The sequence below is a fragment of the Megachile rotundata genome, chromosome 7 (genome assembly GCF_050947335.1).
Source record: "Megachile rotundata isolate GNS110a chromosome 7, iyMegRotu1, whole genome shotgun sequence".
NCBI lineage: Eukaryota > Metazoa > Arthropoda > Insecta > Hymenoptera > Megachilidae > Megachile > Megachile rotundata.
The window spans coordinates 15,586,181-15,605,179 of NC_134989.1; the positions used below are offsets into that span (position 1 = coordinate 15,586,181).

Here is an 18,999-nt window from a genome sequence, read left to right on the forward strand (position 1 = left end):
CTTCACAGCGAGAACCGTGAAAAAGAAAAGGGGGCAATTCTCGAGTAATCAAAGGAGCCGAACCCCCTCCGGTCTCACCCTAGCTCATTTACGAGGGTACAAATTGCGTCTAACGCGAATACCAGTAACGCTGTTTATTAAATAAATCATGGCGTGTATCACCGAGATAGTTGGATAGTTGGTAGTCGAACGTTATCGAGAGACGATGCTCGAATCATAAATACGTTGGTGTACGTGGGCTTCAATAAACCCTCTCTTAGCGAGCTTCAGCCCTCGGCTACGACCTTCTCCGCTTTCAATAAGGCAAGTCCTTTCGACTAGGTTGGTTTTCCCAGGGAAAACGGATATGTATCGCTGTATATTGGCTGCCGGGAGTATCCAGAGTGGCTTTCGACGTCGTGTCGAGAGGACCTCTATAGATTCCTTCAATGAATATTCCTTCGATTTGTAACGATATCGATTCGCGCGAACGCAAAGTAGATATCTATCGTCGCTACATATGCAACAGACACGTGTTTTCCTTCGTTAACGTAAGAAAAATAGCCGTTATTCGAAAAAGTGGTAAATACCAGCCTTGACGGTTGTTTCGCATTCGCGTCAGAGTTTTCGTTATATTTCACTTTCAGATGAAAGCTCGACAGAAAATTTCGTTCAATTTGCGGGGAACAATCGATTCGAACGATATAATCAAACGGGGAGAATACGATTACGCGATCGATGTTTGCTTCTCGAGATTGCAAAAAAGCTCGACAAGACGATGGCTCTCTTGTTGTAACCAAAGCCGAGGGGGACACTTAATAATCCAGACGACTATAGAGTAGCTCGATTAAGAGCAACAGAAGAGAACCAGGAAAGACTCTCAGCCTAATCACTATCCCCCGATAGCATCGAGCCCCCAGACCTCTATGCAGTCCGTGCTCGACGTTTAAGGGTCTAGAATCATAGTAGGTATGTATCGTTTCTAGCGGAACCAACGATCAATATTGAAGGGCTTTAAAATCAGAACGGAGACGAGTACATAATAAAAAGCCGAGATACAGGGACTACGTAAACAGCGGCCGTACACGAGTTGTTTTTTCTTCGTTCTCGCAAAACGCCCCGGAGAAAATGGGGAAAAGAAAATATCTGTTTAACCCGGCAAATAACAAAACGGTTCTCGCGAAATAAATTACCCGGAGGAGAGAAATGTTGCGATAATCCCGGTGCGTTAGTTAACCGCGATAACTGTTAACTGTTGGAAGCAGAAAACGCGCGTAATAGACGGAGAGAGAGAATTGAAAGGGTGAAATCCGATGATCAGCCACGTATAAATAGCTCCCGACGATTTTGTGCGTTAACAACGATGACGAAGAGGAGAATGATTCCGTCGATGATTAAAAAAGAGAACCGCTCACGCCCTCGAGCAAGCACGCATTCGATTCAATTCCTGAATGGGACCAACGACTGTCTTATTCATTCCGTCACGCTATAGAAAGCAGGAGAAAAGTCTGAAGCGAATTCCCGAATCTCTTCCTCTCCCCTGCTTTGTCTCAGCCTGCCACGATTTACCAAACCATTCTCCGAGGACGAGTTTATCCCTGAGATCACCGGCTAAACCAGAGTTTGTAAACCTCTCGCACGGCGATTGCGTATAATTAGGCATTGTCTACGCGAGGAACGGCAACCCAGACACCGGGCGGAAATTCTGCTTCGATATAGCTGCAAGTATGCCGTAGATGTAGCCGTAAAGGGTAAATTCAACCGAGTCTATTCACCGCGGGTAGTTTCGTACCCGGGAGAATTGTTTTTCTTCCTTTTGCGACCCCCTTTAAACGGAAACTCGGCGAAACATTCTTCTCGATTACACCCCTGTTCAATCTCGTTTTATTACAAATTGGCTGGCACTTGGCAAATGCCAACTTTTTGTAAACAGAACAATATCGTTATTTAACCATTGATAAATTTATACGATACGAAATTTTCAAAGCAATCAATGAATTGGTATCGATCATTTTTACTTCGAATGCCTCTATTTGATGGAGCATGTCAGTTTGCGCGGGTAAGCGTGTTGCCATCGTATATACCTAATTAACAGCGATACCGCGCAAATATTCGGTTTTCAATAAAAGAGGGCTGCACAAAAGCATCATTACGGTAACAGCCGTTCCGATTTAATACATAATTATTTCTTTCTCCGAACCAGTAATCGAACCCCCTGTTTTCCTACCTCTACATGCAAAATTAACGAACGTCTCTTCTTTCAATTAATAAAACCTTTTTAACGGATTCATTTTCTCCTGAATGAACGAAAATCTGCTGCGCAAAAAATTCTCTGCTCTGCTACAATAAAGTACAAATTTAAGACTTCCTCTTCGTATAGAATATACTACAAAAATTAACAAACACCCTGCAATGTGATAATAATAAATAGCTAGCTACAAACGATTTAGTACGAAGGTTCAAAGGAGTTTGTTTGATCATTTCAGAGCAAAATCTAACGAGGGAATCGATCTGGTAATCCAAAGTCGTACGGAATTCGCACGACCGTAGAAGGGCGACGAACGCGTGCCGCTATCAATCTTTCAGTTCCGTGAAACGATTCTCAACACGATTTTACGGGCTGATCGGTAAACGAACGGGTCCCCCAGAAATCAACGCCACGTGGCCCGCGTGCGTAGGAAATTCGAACGGGGAACGTTACCCTTCGACATGCTCCAGAAATGCTATCTATGTCGTACAGGGGTGGCGCGATCTTGTAGGTAACCCTCCGATGACCTTGACAGTGACGATCGAATCAACATAATTGATCGTCCAACGTTGAAATCTGATATCTGACCCGGTACTCGGAAATGTTTTTTAACTTGTTCCTGACAGGTCATGCTCGGACAGGAAAATTGCAAATTCGTTTAAAACCTATTGAACATATCAACATGATGGAAAGTATTGATTTTTGGCGGATGTCACGAATGAAACGCGTGTACAGTCGTGGCAGGCAACGGCATCGGCCGATATTTACGTGCCGTGGCTACATTGATTTTGGATTGCCCAGGTGAGCACGTAACTGCGTAAATAATGAGACTCGGGCATGGTGAGCGATGTTTTATTCATCGCCGATCGGTCGACGAGCGGGACGCAAAATTTTTAATTCCCCGTAAAATCCTGTGGTCGGAAGCGAAGAAGAAGAACGAGCGTTCAAATATTCGACACCGTGACCGACCAGCACATTTATTATTCTTCGGAGAAATTCCGCAAGAACGCGTTGCACTTTTATTGCACTCGGGGTGAGCGAACGGTTCTGAATATAATTGCGATCGAAATATCGTTTTTTTTGCGGACCCGTTTCATCCGAAACCAACAATTTATCGTTTGCTTCCGATACGGTGCCTCGGATCGCGATTCTTTTCATGATCCTGGTCGAGCTCGCCTTCTCGACCTCCGGTGTAATAACGGAACAGCTTTGTGTGGCTCCTCGGAAAAGTGGTGACCCGTGCACGATGAAATTGCTCGCCGATTGACAATATTTTACAACGATTGATATTGTATCCACCCGCTGCTCTTCTTCTTCCTGCGATTATTCAACGAGAATCGGAAACTTTTCGAATATTGCTTGCGACTTGCTGTTCGATCGATTTCGATTGTTCCTGAATTTTATTTGCGCGTCCAATAATCGGAATGCGATATCCCGATTTGAACGCAATTATTTCCTAATGAAATTTGATGGATCAACTATGACGTGTGCGGCCATTGTTCCTTCGTGTTCTCTAATTGCACCGAACAGCGAGCCTATTAACAAAACACCGTTTCACCTTTGTTGGACCTCCTAGGGATACGTGGGGAAGACACGAGTCTCTATTCGCTTGTAAAATTGGTCACGTGGCTGGAAATGTTTTGAACGCGTGTACAAGCGTTCTTTGTGAAGGAGGAAGGGCGAAACTGCTTTCGATCGAGCTGGCGATTTGTTACGTAAGCGAATGTGCTCGGTTTTATGGCACTCGTGTTCGTCACGCTACCAAAATCCCCGTCACGTGTGCACGCGAGAACAGAGAGAACTCGGGGCACAACTGTAACCGGACAAGTTCGGATAAAGTTTCTTCGTTACCTTCTTCTGCTTCCTTCAAAACTTACTCTTTCGAAAACTACCTTTGAAATGAAAAATGATCGGAAGTATTTAACCCTGTGCGCTCGAGAGGTGACTCACAGTCACCATTATATTTAATACAATAATTTTAAATAAGCATTTTCTAACTGATGACACGTGTGATATATAAACATAGTGAAGCAATAGTGGAAATTATTAGCAAAGAAATAATAATCTGAAGAAAATTCATTTAACTTTTTAACTAAGTTTTAAAGTTGCTTGTAAACAAATTACCTACCTTTGAGTGCAAAGGGTTTATCCTTACACGTATTATTCGAATCATATCAAGTTCCTACAATATTCGTAAACAGGAGAACATGAACAAAATTTCAACTGAATCAATGAGCCAAGGACGCTCCTAAATTAGTCCTCGTTAAAAGCAAATTAATTAGAGCGTCCATATAAAAGTTATGCAAAATATTTCGTAATATCCCGAATAATCACACATGCGATACGAATGAAAATCAGCCTGCGGAATGAAAAATCCCGACGTTATTTCTCCGAACGAGATCAAAGGGCGCAGAGCAGCACGATAATTTAGTGGCAATTTAAATTTAAATCAGGTAAAAGCTGACCCCTGACCATCACCGCGAGCAACATCTAATGTTATCGAATTTTTTCTTCTCTCCTCGAACTGTCAGAGCACAATGGAGCACGGCGGCGAACAAAGCGGAGAGACGCGTGACAGGATTACGAAGGGTGAAAGTCGTGCGTGTCCTGGGGGAGGGTAGCGTCTATGATTTCTCGAAGGTAGGCGATGCACCGAGTGGTAATGATTCCCTCACGGCTCGTAACGGTTTGCGCGGGCCGGGCTTGCATTTCCTGCTTGTTCCGCGAAACGATCCAGACGCATAACTTCCGTTCACTCGTCCAACCGCAAGGTCAGAGGTGAGCGCCGTGCATAACGTCGACGTCGGTCGGCCCGGACTAACTTTCGACATTATTCGCGTTACTAGCCTCGACTCGGTACACCCGGCCATTATTATTCCTCTTCTTCCAACCCCCGTTTTGCTTGGCTACCTCTACAGCCGGCCGTTCTCGTTTTTCTGTAACCTAATAGATTGCGCCGTTACGCGAACAGATTCGATACCGTGAAATATCCGGTAGTCGAGAACTTCCTTGAGATTCGCTTTCTTTTTCTCCGCGGAATTAAAGCTGAGAGGTACGTGCGTTCCGGGAGGAAAGTTTTACGGGCGAGATAAATCGACCGGTGCAGCTTCCGTACGATTACCTATTATAAGAGAAAGGTGAGGATAGCAACCCCTTCGGGAAGAAGAATCGAAGCTGGCGAGTGAAAAGTGGCTCAACCCCGGAAACGCTGTAACCCGTCCTCGACGATACGTTGAAAATACTCGGATAGGAAGTATACAATGTCTCGTGTAACAAGACCGAGAAACTTTCAAAACCCCGGGACTATTGCATCAACCCATCGTCGGATGTTCAGGTGCATCGAGTGTAAACGAACGACGATAAAAACGGGGTCATGGCTTCTTTCGGCGCAAAAAAATCGTTTCTCCGCAGTTAAAACACTGGTTCTCACGATACAGCGATTCGTCTAAGCGGAAACACGAAGAACGATCGTTGGCATCGGTTTTCCTTCAGGCAGCCTACGCTTAACGGATTCCTGGTGGAACAGTTGCCGTATTCGTGGCATGCATCGAGCAGCGCGACGCTGAGTCTGAAAGGCATGCATCGAATAGCGACGACTAGAAAATACGGATTTAGGTCCCCGGAACGAAGAGCGTGGTGAAAAAACAAAAACCGGGGGTTGATCGTGAAAGAGCGCTAAGACGCGTTGCGCCTTGAACGAGCGATGAACGTGGCTCTCGGCTCGTTGACCAACACTCCGGGTCCATCGTCGAGAGGGTCCATAATGCCCGTAACACCCTCTTCAGAAACGCCAAGCGCCTTATTCACGTGGAGCCCCATGAAAGCTTATAATATCCAGGAGCAACAAGAGCGAGCGAGTCGGCCACGAGACGTCCAGACTCTCTCTTTCGCGGCCATAATTACGAGACGTTAATTACGCGATGAATGCACCCGCGGCATAGAGGAGCCGCGTCACTCGAGAGCGGTGAGCTTTCAAGGGTAATGCAGCAGCTACTCAGGTTCACCAGATGGTGTCGATTCGTTGGAGTTCACTCTTTTATATCCTCCCGCGAGTGTTATTTCGCCTGGTGTTGGAGCGCAACAATAAGAATCGCATCTGCCTAATCGTCCGAACTGCCAAACTACCGGCTCGAGACCGGAGATCTACGATAGCCAACGTTTACGTTAATGTCGCGACAATTCGTACACTTCCAGTTCGTAAATTTACATCCGAAAAAATTCTCGCGCAGAAATTTTTTTCGGTGTGCTTCACACTCGGGTGCGGACCAACCACTCGGCACAAACGAACGAAACTTTCGAAAAATTAAAACCGCGACAAATTAAATTTTCTGCTTAAAACACTTGGACGATATAAAGCTTAGTCGGGAGGTGTGGTATAAATGACCACTTAACACCTTTGAAAAGCAGGGTGAAGTTCTTTCGTATTTCTCGCGATCCGACCCCACAGTGCGCTTGCACGTCTAGGATTCTTATTTTCGCGGCTAGAATGGCAGCAATAACCCCGGTGGGTAAGGTGTTAACGATAACGATAGCACTTTCTAAAGGAAGCATTAAGGATTACGAGGTATAGCCGGCGATCTTCGACGCAGCGGGATCGTGAAACGGCTGCGGAAACGATCGCTGCACGCAGTCTACCTCTATTCCTCTAGGCCTTCTTAATTAACAACGAACCTACTCGAAGCTGTTTTTCAAACCGCGAGCGCCAAGTAGCTCGGAGGTCGACGGCCTGGAACAGCTAGTGCGTTTTCGAGCGAAGAAATTCCTCTCGAGGACGCTCGATCGAGCACCACCCAATATTCGCGATGATGGCGGTGGCTAGGTAGAGGCCAGGTAGCCGTAGAATCTGTGGTATGCCTTTTTCTCTCACCCCCTCCTATCGTTTTGCTTTTATTTACGTCCTGTTTCTCTCCGCTTACCACTTTTCATCGATTCGATCGCGGAACTCTTCTTATAATGGATTACTTGCGCCGGAGATGCAGCTACAGTATTTAGGTGAATGATGGAAATACGATCGACGTACCGGAAGCCATGGAACAGTCCGATAGAAATTGAAATTAATCCTGACTAAAGGGAGAGCGAACGGAGCAGCCTGATCTCGAACAGTGGATAAATTTAATGACGCGAGAGAAGCGTACGTGACTCGATAATTACAGCCGCTGCTGAATAATCGAACGACCCAAGGATTTGGAATCGAATCAATGATTACCGCGTACCAAAATTCGACCAACGTCGCGATCACGTGCCAAAGCGAGCATTATCGGTACATTTCGCCCGTGAAAATTCACTCGGACGTTTTACAATCTTTCACACCCTTTCTTCCAGTCACGATAGCATTATGCTCGTACATTGTTCCCACGTGCAAAATCTCGCAACGTTTCGTACGCTTTAAAACCGATTAATACTTAAATTCTATCGCGCAATCTCGATAATAGTTTTATCTAGTACGGTGAAACAAGGTGGCAATGTACCCGGCGAGCACCTAACGAGACTTACGTAACGACGAACAAGACAAAACACGAGATAAACGAGGAACGTAAGATTCGATTACTTTCATTGTTGACTGACCGAGTCCGGTTAGCTCGGTAACGAAGTGCCCTGGAAAATTTATGGTCGATGCATGATTTATCGAACAGCTCGGCAATTAAATCGCAGTTTATATTAAGCCAGTCTGCGGAATCCATAAAGGGTTATTACCGTTCGAGATAAACCGACAGGAGGGGAACAGCCAGGTTTCCGGGAGAGCGTAGAACAGAGGCATCGTTTGCAATTAAATTAAGCCAAATTACGTGCAGGAAAATGAATAATTATCAGGAGCGGAAACGCGAGAGACACCCTTCTCGACGTATCGCACAATGATCATTGAAAGCGATCACCCTTAAAATTTCCTCCGTTTTCGGATCTCCCGAAGCAAAATTTTTGAAAGTAACGCTCCCAGGAACACATCCCCGGGGAAACTCATTTTGATCCGCCACTATTGTCGCAATCAGGAAGCAACCTCTACCGACAATCCTCATTGTGCGTCCATGAAAGATCTTTTTAAGCTCGACAATCGGTGCACCGAGAATAAATTATCGTTGAATGAGACGTTGAATAAAAAGTCACGGGAAACCGGGATTTCTCGCGAAGAAATCGAGCAATTTCCATTGGACTCCGGGTCGCTGTAGGACGTCTCTTATTTAGCTACATTGGAATACGGGTCCACTGTAACATTGCTACCCGATTCGAGATACATAAATACCCAAGATTTGTATCGCAAGAAACCCCTCCATTCAAAAACCCGCTTGAGAATCTGTGACGTGGAAAAATGTTACATTCGTTGACGATCATTGAAAGGCAAATTGGTTTTCGAACCGTTGTCGAGTGATGGATGTCCCCTGTTGTGAGCTCTCCAGTGATTTAAGGCACTCTATCGCGACCATTAGTGTAATTAGGATTTTCGGACCCATCTCTAGCTAACGGTTTTTGAAAACTTGCGGATTTAAAATGCACAGAAAGTATCGTGAGTTTACCGATAGATCGCATGAATGAATCAGCTTAGACGATCGATGCGTTTAGCCAAATGAAGGGACCTCGTGTCTGAACTCCATTACGTATAAAACAATATTAGTTCGGTCGCGTCGATGGTACCGGGTGTTTATAAATAATTATCGTCAGCTAGAGGGAGAGGTTAACGCGAAACAGAGAGGTTTGGTCGTGGTTCGAATAACATTCGTCGGATTCAGGTGGACGAGGGATCGAGCGAGGGAGAGAGACGGTGAATTAGATCATGAAGGGGAAGAGGTCTGTGGCAGGGAGTTTCATTTTGAACGAGGAGCATTCTCTGTGCTCGTCCGATCTAAACGGGCAATATTAGCTATTGACTTTGGCCCATGAGGTTTGTCGATGGGTCGGCCTAAGTGATGGCGTTGGTTCCAACTGTTTGGTACAGGGGAATTTCGATCGTGTCTCGACGATCGCTCGTTTACAAGCGAGCTCGACTCCGCTAATTTTCCTCGTAAATAAAAGCATCGTGACGATCTCTCGCTTTTCCTGACCCCGTCTCCTCCATTTTCTCTCGCCCCTCGAGTTCGCATTACGATTGTCGTTACAGCTGTCGACCTGTCTCTGGTTCGCGTATCCGGCGCCGTTCACCGATGTTTCGTGACCTATCCACAAAGCTTCCCGTTGGGGTTCATGGACGCTCGTAAAACTCGGCGTCGTGGGTAGGTGCTCGTGTGCGTTTTCATGTTCTTACTCCTAGCAGTTTGTCTCTTTCGAATGGCATCTGGTATAAATGGAAGTTTCTTTCCGAACGGACTTTTGTCCCGGAGTTTCGTATTCATCGTATACGCATCTCGATCCACCTCGAGGGGGATAACTTCGTACGTCATGCAGGAAAGATTTCGATAAAATCTCTACCCCCCTTATATTTATTTATTTAGTGGCGAATGAGCGATGAGGCGTGCGATATCGATACAACCGTTGGCTAATGGTTTCAGGCGTAGGTAGAAACGCACGGTGTTTCCATTTTGAATATAAATGTATTCCGAATCTTAAAGCCTCTCTGAACAGGAAAGAACTGTGGACATATAACACGTGGCTAATATCGACACCTCGATCACCACAAACGTCGATAAAATAGTGCAAATATTTCACCCCTGAAACGGTGTTGTTAAATGTCGCTGTTAAGTGTATTAGCCTTAAGTGTGACGAGACAACTCGTGAAAGCCTCGAGACTACGTGCGGCAAGTGTTGTTCAAGACTTTGCTCGCGGATAGAATGTAACGATTCTAATTCCAGGACGTCTCGCGGTTCTCTTTGAACATTCCGCGTCTAGGCAGAAACGTGCGAACTGGTAATTCTGTTTTTCTTGCCCTCTCGTCTCTCTCGTGCACTTATCTCCCGACAGGCCGAACGAAAGGAGGCGAGCAAGCAACCAGAGAACAAGCTATTCGTCTCCGTGTTTCGTTTTGTACTTCTTTCCATCGGAGCTCCCACACGCGAAAAGTTTCTTCGTTTGCAGATATTCTTTTATTTGCTTTCGACGCGGAATTCGCGAAGCACCGAGGTGACAGACGATGAAGAAGTAGTATGTCGGTAAATATGGTAGGCTTTGTTAGGGAGAGAGCGGGTACATTTTTAAATTGAAAAAGATAAAAAGTTTCGGAGTTGTCAAAGGTAAGGGATTGAAAGTCAAAGGTAAGGGAAGTGTACGTTGTATCCAAGTGCGTCGGAATCCAAGACTCGGAGATCGTGACAAGTTCATCGCACCATCTCGACTTCTTTCTAGAACGGATTTCCCTCGTGCGTTTCTTTTGTGATTGTCTTTTTTTCATTTCTTTGCGGCTCCCACCGTGAGTACGGTTCGCTCTATTAGTCTCTATCGTTCAATAATTACACGGTTGGATATTAAATGCCGCCCCTCTGGTATTGTTCCCGATGTATCTCGATGTAAAAATCACGTTCGAGATATGGAAGGAGGAGGGAACGACAAGAGGGGACACAAAGGGAACACGCGCAACCACGGCAATAGCGGAAATAGCTACTGATTCGAAATCCCTTGTGCTCTCGAGGTTAATTCTCGCTACTCGCCGACTCCCTTCTCAGAAGAAAAAACAACGACCGATCGGCGGGCGGGAATGTTAAAGAAGAACAGAGAATGATTGAGGGTACACACTTGCGATCTACTCTTCTGGAGCAAATGGAGTATTTTAATCCTCTACCTGCGTGCCATTAAGTCAATGTACCAAATTAGCGACCAAATATACTTTCGTCTCTAATTCAACAAATTTTTTATAATACACTTGCGATCTACTCATCTGGAGCAAATGGAGTATTTTAAGCCTGCGTGCCATTATACAAATATATTTTCAGCCAATGTACAAATATATTTTCGTCTCTAATTCAACAAATTTTTTATAATAAACTCGCGATCTACTCATCTGGAGCAAATGGAGTATTTTAAGCCTCTACCTGCGTGCCATTACACAAATATATTTTCAGCCAATGTACAAATATATTTTCGTCTCAAATTCTACAAACTCTTTATAATACATTTAGAAAGAAATGATCTATGTTTTGGGTGAACCAAGTTGGCCAATCAAAATATAGAAGAAAAGTAGATAAGACAATAGACAAACGTGAAAGATACAAGTATGAAAATTTTTGTATCAATGGTCCACATTGAAAATTATATTTTACATATTAGGTGTACCAATGAGTTCACCATTTTAGTACAATTTATTTTTAATTTTAATTTTAACAAAACCGATTGCAATATTTGCTTTTATATTAAATAAAAAAGTGATAGAGTCAAGTATAAACCTCAGTATGTTTAAAAGTACAACTAGTAATAATAAATGGATTTAAAACTCACCAGTGGCGGATGAGAAACGCAGTCACTCGTGGCGAAGAAACGTCACTGTAAGTTGCCCCATGGTCGTCCAAAAAGCGGAGCGACACCGTTTCTGTTTCCGATTGCACTTTGTCACATTTCATACACAATCGTGAAATTCCTGTTGCGCCCTCTTCCGCGTCATAGCCGCGCGAAATAGAACGAACACCGAATCGCCGTCGACTCGAGGCGTTCGTTCGTTAATTACTCCGTCGAATTAGCTCTCTTCTTTCTCGCGGGACCCTTCAGCCGCACCGATCCCACGATACAACCGGTTCCACTCTCGTTACTTCCCCGAATTCCACGAAATATTCTTTTTACCGCGACACGTCTCTGTTAACGCGAACGACAGTTTTCGCCGCGACGCGATATTTCGATGTCGTTGACACTCGCGTGTTATTCACTCGGAACAATTTAAACGCGACCGAAATAACGTTAAACTCGCGGAGTGCACGAGACGGATACCACGTGGTAAAACCGGCTTTTACGACGCGTCGGTGACTTCGATATCGTTTTACGCGAAACGATCCCGTCCAACAACCGAATGCCCCGACGTCAAACGACACACTGAACGTCCTTCGAAAGAATGCGAAACTGCCGGCCGGCGCTTCGTTCGTTTCTTTTTTGTCTTCGCGCACTGAATACAACACGAGATCCTTCGGGACAGTCCGGTCCGTTTCCGAGAAATCGTCCCGTGTCGAAAGCCCCGTAGGATTCTTCGACAGAACGATAACACCGTCACGATTATCCGATTACGATTACCGCGCTCAGCGCGAATGCGCGGACTTCGTGAAGAATCGGCCGGTCTCGTGCTTCGTCGCTGATAACTTCGTGTCGCTACGGTCGCCCGTTTTCGAAGTCATTTTCGCGACGTCGCGTTTCGAACGATCGAATTAAAGATAGAGAAACGATCCGTACGTGTATATGGTGTCGTGATCACTGTCGCGAGGCACGTTGCACAGTGCCGGGCGTTAATCGAGATTTCGCGGGCTCCTCCTGCGGCGTTTGGAAGAGCGCGAATGCACACGGGATGCGCGCGTCCCGGCGGCTGCGCGTGCACTGCCCGCGCGGTTCCCGTTCCGACGCCCCCCCACCCGCTCCCGCGCGACTCCTCGTTTTCTTCTGCAGAAACGACGGGACCCCATGTCTCCCTTTCTCGTTATTTCTCTCTCCTTCTTTCTCCGGGAATCCTCTCCCTTTCTCCGAGTGTCTCGTCCTTTTTCTCTTTCTCTCGAACTCGAAATCCCCTGTGCCACACTATCGAGGAGTCAATCCCTACTCCGGTTAACGCAAACACCGTATGTACCGAGAATCGGTAGGCACATACGTGTAAGCCGGACACTGTCCTTGGACACCGCGATATTCCTATAAACAGAAGGAGAGATTTTCGTTCTTTTTCGCTCGTTTATTATTAGCTTGATTACCAACGCCTCGGATCGTTGGAATCGCCACGAGCTTTCTCGTGTTCCCTCCGTATCGTGGTTGTAACTTTTCTCGCTTATTAAGAAACTGTGATTGCTTAACGGGGTATTGAATTTTAACCCGAGAGTATTTCCACGCGCAAACGTGTCTCGACCTTTGCATAGCACATTTTAAAATTATCTATCTTCGTATCAATGGTCCAGAATTAACAGAGCATCCCTTGTATTGCCCTAAGAACATTTTATTTCTGTACCTCAGACTTATTCATCAAAAGGTCTACAGAACCAGTAAACTTACACGAAAATCGATAAGAGAAAAATGAAGGAAAATGGACTCGGAATAGGGCAGGTGTAGAATTTTCCTCATTATCGAAAGAACACTTCGAATGAACCGCGTAAAAAGAGTAAAAAATAAGACGCAGTTTAATGAATATGTAATTTTAACACGCGTTCGGACATTTCCAAGGATGTGCCAAACGTTCCGTAAGAACATCGACATTAATTTGTACCGAAAGAATTTTTAATTTACGCCGATGTAACAGATACGGATCCATTCGAATATCACGGTTCATCAACGCACATCTGCATTAATATTAATTACCTTATTTCGGGACCCTGACATGTCTACCCTCGGAATCTCAGCGTCGACGGCTCTTCGTCTCTTATGTGCCCCGACCCAGACAACTCGACACACGTTCTTACACGTATGTACGTTCCTGCATAAAAGCGGATACGTGTGCGATACGAGGCTTGAGCGTCACCAAGCGTGTAACGCATCTTCAAACGCGCGTCTTCTTATTGCTTGCCTCTTCGAATCCCTAATGAATTTGCGTGTCATTTAAAATTGGAGCAATTTCTCGTAACGTTGGTCGTAATATTAATATTTATATTAACCCTCGCGTTTGGACATCTTACACGCAAAAAGTAATGCATTTTTAGTGTCGTGTCGTTACATGATATTCGTGAATATCAGTGATGTTCTTTTGCTCGGAAGGTTAAATTGAATTTACCCCTCAGTCCTGATTCCGTAAATGATTTACAACCTCAAAAATATGGATACAAAGATAGCCGTTTCGCGTGGGAGGCGGTTCCATATATCTCCATCAATGAAAACGCAGTGCGAACGAGAACTTTAAGGCATCCACGATTCGTGATACGCGTATATATAATACGATGCACCAGGTAGTATCAGAGTAGCTCGGATGTACCTAAGTATATGTCGAGTATCGAACGTGCCCTTGAGGCGTACTACACGAACCAGCCGAAGAAGGAGAGGCCAACAGAAGTAGAAAGAAGAGACGGACGACGAAACCAAAAAGAAAACGATCGAGATCGAATGAATTATGGCTGGAGGTTCTTAAACGCCGGATTCAAATCGGTCCCATACATCACATTATATCTGGCACTTTTATTCTGCTTTCTGCGACCCCGCCGTACCCTCCTTACCGGCCATTGTTTCGCGTCTTTTATCTTTCTCTTTCTGTCGGAGTACGCAACATTGTACACGATCAGCTGTGCCGTTTACATTTTTTCTCTTTTCGCTTTGATCTTGTTTCGCGCCTACGCGATCGATTTTCGATCGATCCACACCCCCGATGTTAAACGGATCTTGTTCGCCCGAAGCCATCCACCGACAGAAATTCTCCTTCGTCATCGGCGAAACACGACGTTAACGTCTCGATGCAACGATAAGCGGACCGGAGAAAGTATTTAATTGAAAAACTCTTTTTTTCTTTTCGAGACTAACGAACAAACGACGCCACTTTATGTTACCGACGTTTTTCACCGAGCGATGCACCGCGCCAAACATAAACAGCGAGAAAGCTGGCGTTACATTGCCGTCGCCATCTTTTTCCCCGTCTCACGATAATTCGCGCGTGTTTACGACCGGTAGAACGTATCCTGCCGCTTGTTTTCCTCGCTTCGCGGTAGAAAAACCCTCGGTTCAAGTGACACTTGGCTAGCAAGAAACGGATACAAAATTGAAAACGCTCTCGCGATCCTCCGCGACCAGCGTGTAAATCAAACGAAGCTCGTTAACGCGCTATAGTGCGAATCAATTAAAGTTCGATGCGCGACGGACGCGAGAAGAAACGTCGCGTACATGAGACCGTTCACAAAAGAGTCCTTCCTCGATCCTTTTTTTTCCGTCGCGATTCGCTTCGTTCGCTGTCGGCTAAAACGCGCACACGATTCTTCGATTTTTCATCGTTCCCGTATCAAGCATTCTGCGTCCTCTCGATGCGTGGCTTGCGAGCGTGAATACATTCATGGGTTCCTGCATCGAGTCACGGCACGTTTAAACGAGTTTCGTTACGGGGATTGTCCAGTTGTCATCCCGTTGCTTTGGCCGTGTCGGGTTCTGAAGGAAACACGGTGTCCGTGGACTCGCAGAACTGCAATTGTTCTGTTAACCCCGAATGCTCGCTTTGAATAAAATATGCATATCTACTCGGATTCATTAGCACTCGAATTAAGGAAGACATAGAAACGCAAGAATATAATAATTACTTCGAAGAGACGTATGCATTCAGAAATTAAGAAATCTGCTAATGTGTTGAAATTTTTACTGGAACGGAAAGCTTAGTTAACGAGGCCGAAGCATTAGGGGTTGCAATTACACGCGCGCAAAAAAAAAACCGGGAGAAACGGTTCAATCACCGAGATCGAGTCGAGTTTCTGTTTCGTAAAAATTATGTGCCACTTCATCCCACGTCCCATATAATAAACTCCGTTCCGCCGTGTCACGATTTCTTGGTACTTTAAGGCACCGTTGCGGAGGAGGGTGAGGTCGAAACGAATACCGGTATACATTCGCAGCCTGTCATTAATGACGATAGTTACCATTTCGTGGCCATAAACTCGGGCGAATTTGCACGATATTACGCGCAGCTTGAATACGGGACAATAATTATGGATGGTGGTTCACTGTGCCCCAGTAAACGACCAGGTTGTTTGAGGGTGACGTTTAAAAGAAAATCCGTCGACGAAGGTCTTTGTCTCGTCTCGGTATAATGACGCGGAAGAAGAAAATGTAGCGGGACTACAGGCGACTGCCTGGCCATTGGCATCGCTGTGCGAGCGCACTCATCGCATTATTGAAGGTGCAAACGATGCGTCGGAACGTCGACGCGATTCTTTCTTGGCAAAGATGAAAAAACCTCCGTACTTTCCCTCGGCGACGTCGCCTGAAAAAGATGTCGCCTGGAAATGTCGACGCCTCCGCAACAACAACACGATTTCGTTATTGTGATGCTTCTCCAGTCGCCGACACCCTTTTTGCATAGGTTCTTTCAAAAATCATTTCTTTGTACCGTAAAAACGGCGGTCTGGACGGAGATTGTCAAACGAATCGCGGCGAGCTTTCGCAGAAAGAGTGTTTTCTCGAACTGTGTCAGTCGTGACAATGCAATGTCGACACACATACAACACGGAAATTTCGAAGTCCAACGCAAAACCAATACTATAAAATTCGAATGTCGTAATAGAAAATATAAGAGTACAGTGCTCGGAAAATGACTCGAGTTTCCAGAAAGTCGAATAACGTTCACTAATTTCCTTGGCACTCGAGAGGGTTATGCGTTTACGGGGTCGTGTAAGCTCGATCAATCCCAGTATAGGTAGACATAAGTCGGAGTATTGCGTAAGAGAGGTTCAAAGCTGGCGGACGAGGGTGGAAAGGGGTAAGGGGTGGCACAGGTCGCCTTTGTTTGGTTGGAGTGTACGCGTTTCACCGGTAGCAGAGATGGTGGTAACGGCAGGAGAGAGATTCAGGGTGGCTGGATCAGTGTACACGTGTGGGTATACGTGTGCTTCACCGAGCCACATCGTCCACACACCCCCTGACGCACCCCAGGCGAAAAGCAGGGGGTTCAAGTGTACATGTATATACGTATACAAGCGCGTTTAATAAGAATACGCGCCAGAGCAGACAGTCGGTGCGACGGGTGCAGCGCTAACATTTTATTTATCAGCGCTGATGGCTTTTCCGTTCTTGCAAGGGTCGTCGTTCCTTTTTTTTTTCTTTTCGAGAAACCTGAAAGAAGGATCCCCTGCGTGTCGCACAATCAGGAACGCACGCGACGACTACATCTTGCCAGGTACTGTTCCTTACGCCTCATGCGTACTTCTTCTACGTGCTTGGCCTCTTTAAAATTCCTACCCCTGTGCTACATTTTTCATGTCCAAACTTAACGACTGACAGAGTGATGATTTCGTGTACTTATTCGATTTAATAATTCCGTCTGAATGTATAGAAAAAAATTTGTGAACAAAGGGAATAAAAGTTTGATCGAATTAGAAGCAGCATAATTGAATCCTATCCGGAATGACAGTCTTTTCGGAGCGTCGTTCGTCATCGTAAGTGGATACCTTTATCGCTTTCACGGATTGAGCGTTGATAAATGGAGTCGTGGTTACGAGTATCCAACAACATTAGACACGTCGAGCAACGCCTCGTATGATAACGGTCACGATCATGATTTTTCCAGGAACGAAGTTAACATAGGTTAACGCTGAAGTTCAACGTGTCACGGCGTGACGCTATCGCGATCTTCCAGCAATCATGTCAGAACGGCACATAAGGTTACAGTCATCCGTTGATATTTCCTACTCTCGTGATATACCCACCACGGTGCTCGGAACGGTGAAAAATATTGTCAAGACGGCGTTGAAATATTACACCGTGTCAGGCCGCAAGAATTGCTGCACCGTCGAGGATAATCTACCGCTGGTCGTGCGCGAACGCGACAATTCGTATTGCTCGCGCGAGGAAAATACGAGCTGGATGACAATAAAGTCCGCGACAGGTGGAATATCCGTGCATACGAAAGAAACGATTATCGTTTAAATTTAAAAGTGCTCAACGTACGAACGACAAAAGTCCCCTTTAACCGGCGCGTATTTTACCTGTAATTCAGCTGTTTCGCTACCGCTTCGCATTCCTCCAGGCTGCCGTCACGCCGCTATTTTCGCGGATCGACCGTTTCGATCTCTATCACCCGAGAAAATGAAATCGCCCGATACTCGCGCCATTTTAAATCCGTTCGTTTTATTGGCAACGTTCTAATTCCTTCTTTAACCGTCACGATTCAACCGTCCGTGCCAGCTTTGGGGAATCGCGTGAAATTCGCGGGACAAGCAAACTTTTTGGCGTGCCCGAGAAAAACGAACGGATGCTTAATTAACTCGCTCACGGTGTCTAACGGATAGCTAAATGTTACCACGATCGAATCACCATGTCCGAATACAGCTGTAGCTGCTGGCGTTCATCCAACAGGCGTGTCTGAGACATTATACCCTCGTAAACACGAATTTGTCATTTCTCCTTAACTGTCTCGTTTCGCATAGATCGCATTCTGAACGGCCGTGATTTCATCTGCATAAATTTTCTCGTCGCGACGGTCTATTTTAATCGGCCATTTTTTAATACCTCACACTTCTATATACGGGGTGAATCACACGCATTTTCGCACGGTAATGGTGCCCCGTTATGTGGTCACACGTTCGCGTCGTTTTGTCGGGACTAATTTCTTGCGAAGTCGATAAAACCGGAACTTTTGACCGAGATACACAAAGTAGCGACAAAAGGAAAAGAAAGGCAATGAACTTATTACGCTCGGTACTTCATCCGTTTACGTTCGATTATCCATTCGACTGGATATACTTTTAACCGCAATCGGGCTACCCACTCGTCTGCCTCTCTTATTTTAATAATGAACTATTAACGGATATTTACCTCGCTCTTCCTCCGTCGCAGCATCGACGATCAGATTCTTTTTTACCCTCGAACATCCTCTTCCACGGAGTTCCGCTTTGAAGTGAACGGCTCGACGATCGTGAAACTTTATCGTGAAAGGGAAAAACAGGAATTATTACAAACTCGATTCATCCCGGCACGTGATTTCCTTTGGACATTATTATACCCTGAAATACGTATCTCAACGAGACCGTGTTTCAATCGCTTCTTTTTTTTTATC

At 45.5% G+C, this 18,999-nt stretch overlaps 1 protein-coding gene across 6 annotated transcripts in view; it reads right to left on the reverse strand.

Annotated features, from left to right (window-relative positions):
* LOC100874799 (uncharacterized) overlaps positions 1–12,665 on the reverse strand; it is a 289,482-nt gene extending 276,817 nt beyond the window's left edge. For 4 of the 6 annotated variants that reach the window (XR_013038888.1, XR_013038887.1, XM_076534070.1 and 1 more), the window contains exon 1: positions 11,583–12,664. The gene's annotated coding sequence lies outside the window, so the exon portion shown is untranslated. Of the gene's footprint in view, positions 1–11,582 lie in introns of all 6 variants that reach the window. The other 2 variants (XM_076534071.1, XM_076534072.1) reach the window with 1 other exon arrangement.
* Between the last annotated feature and the right edge of the window lie 6,334 nt (positions 12,666–18,999).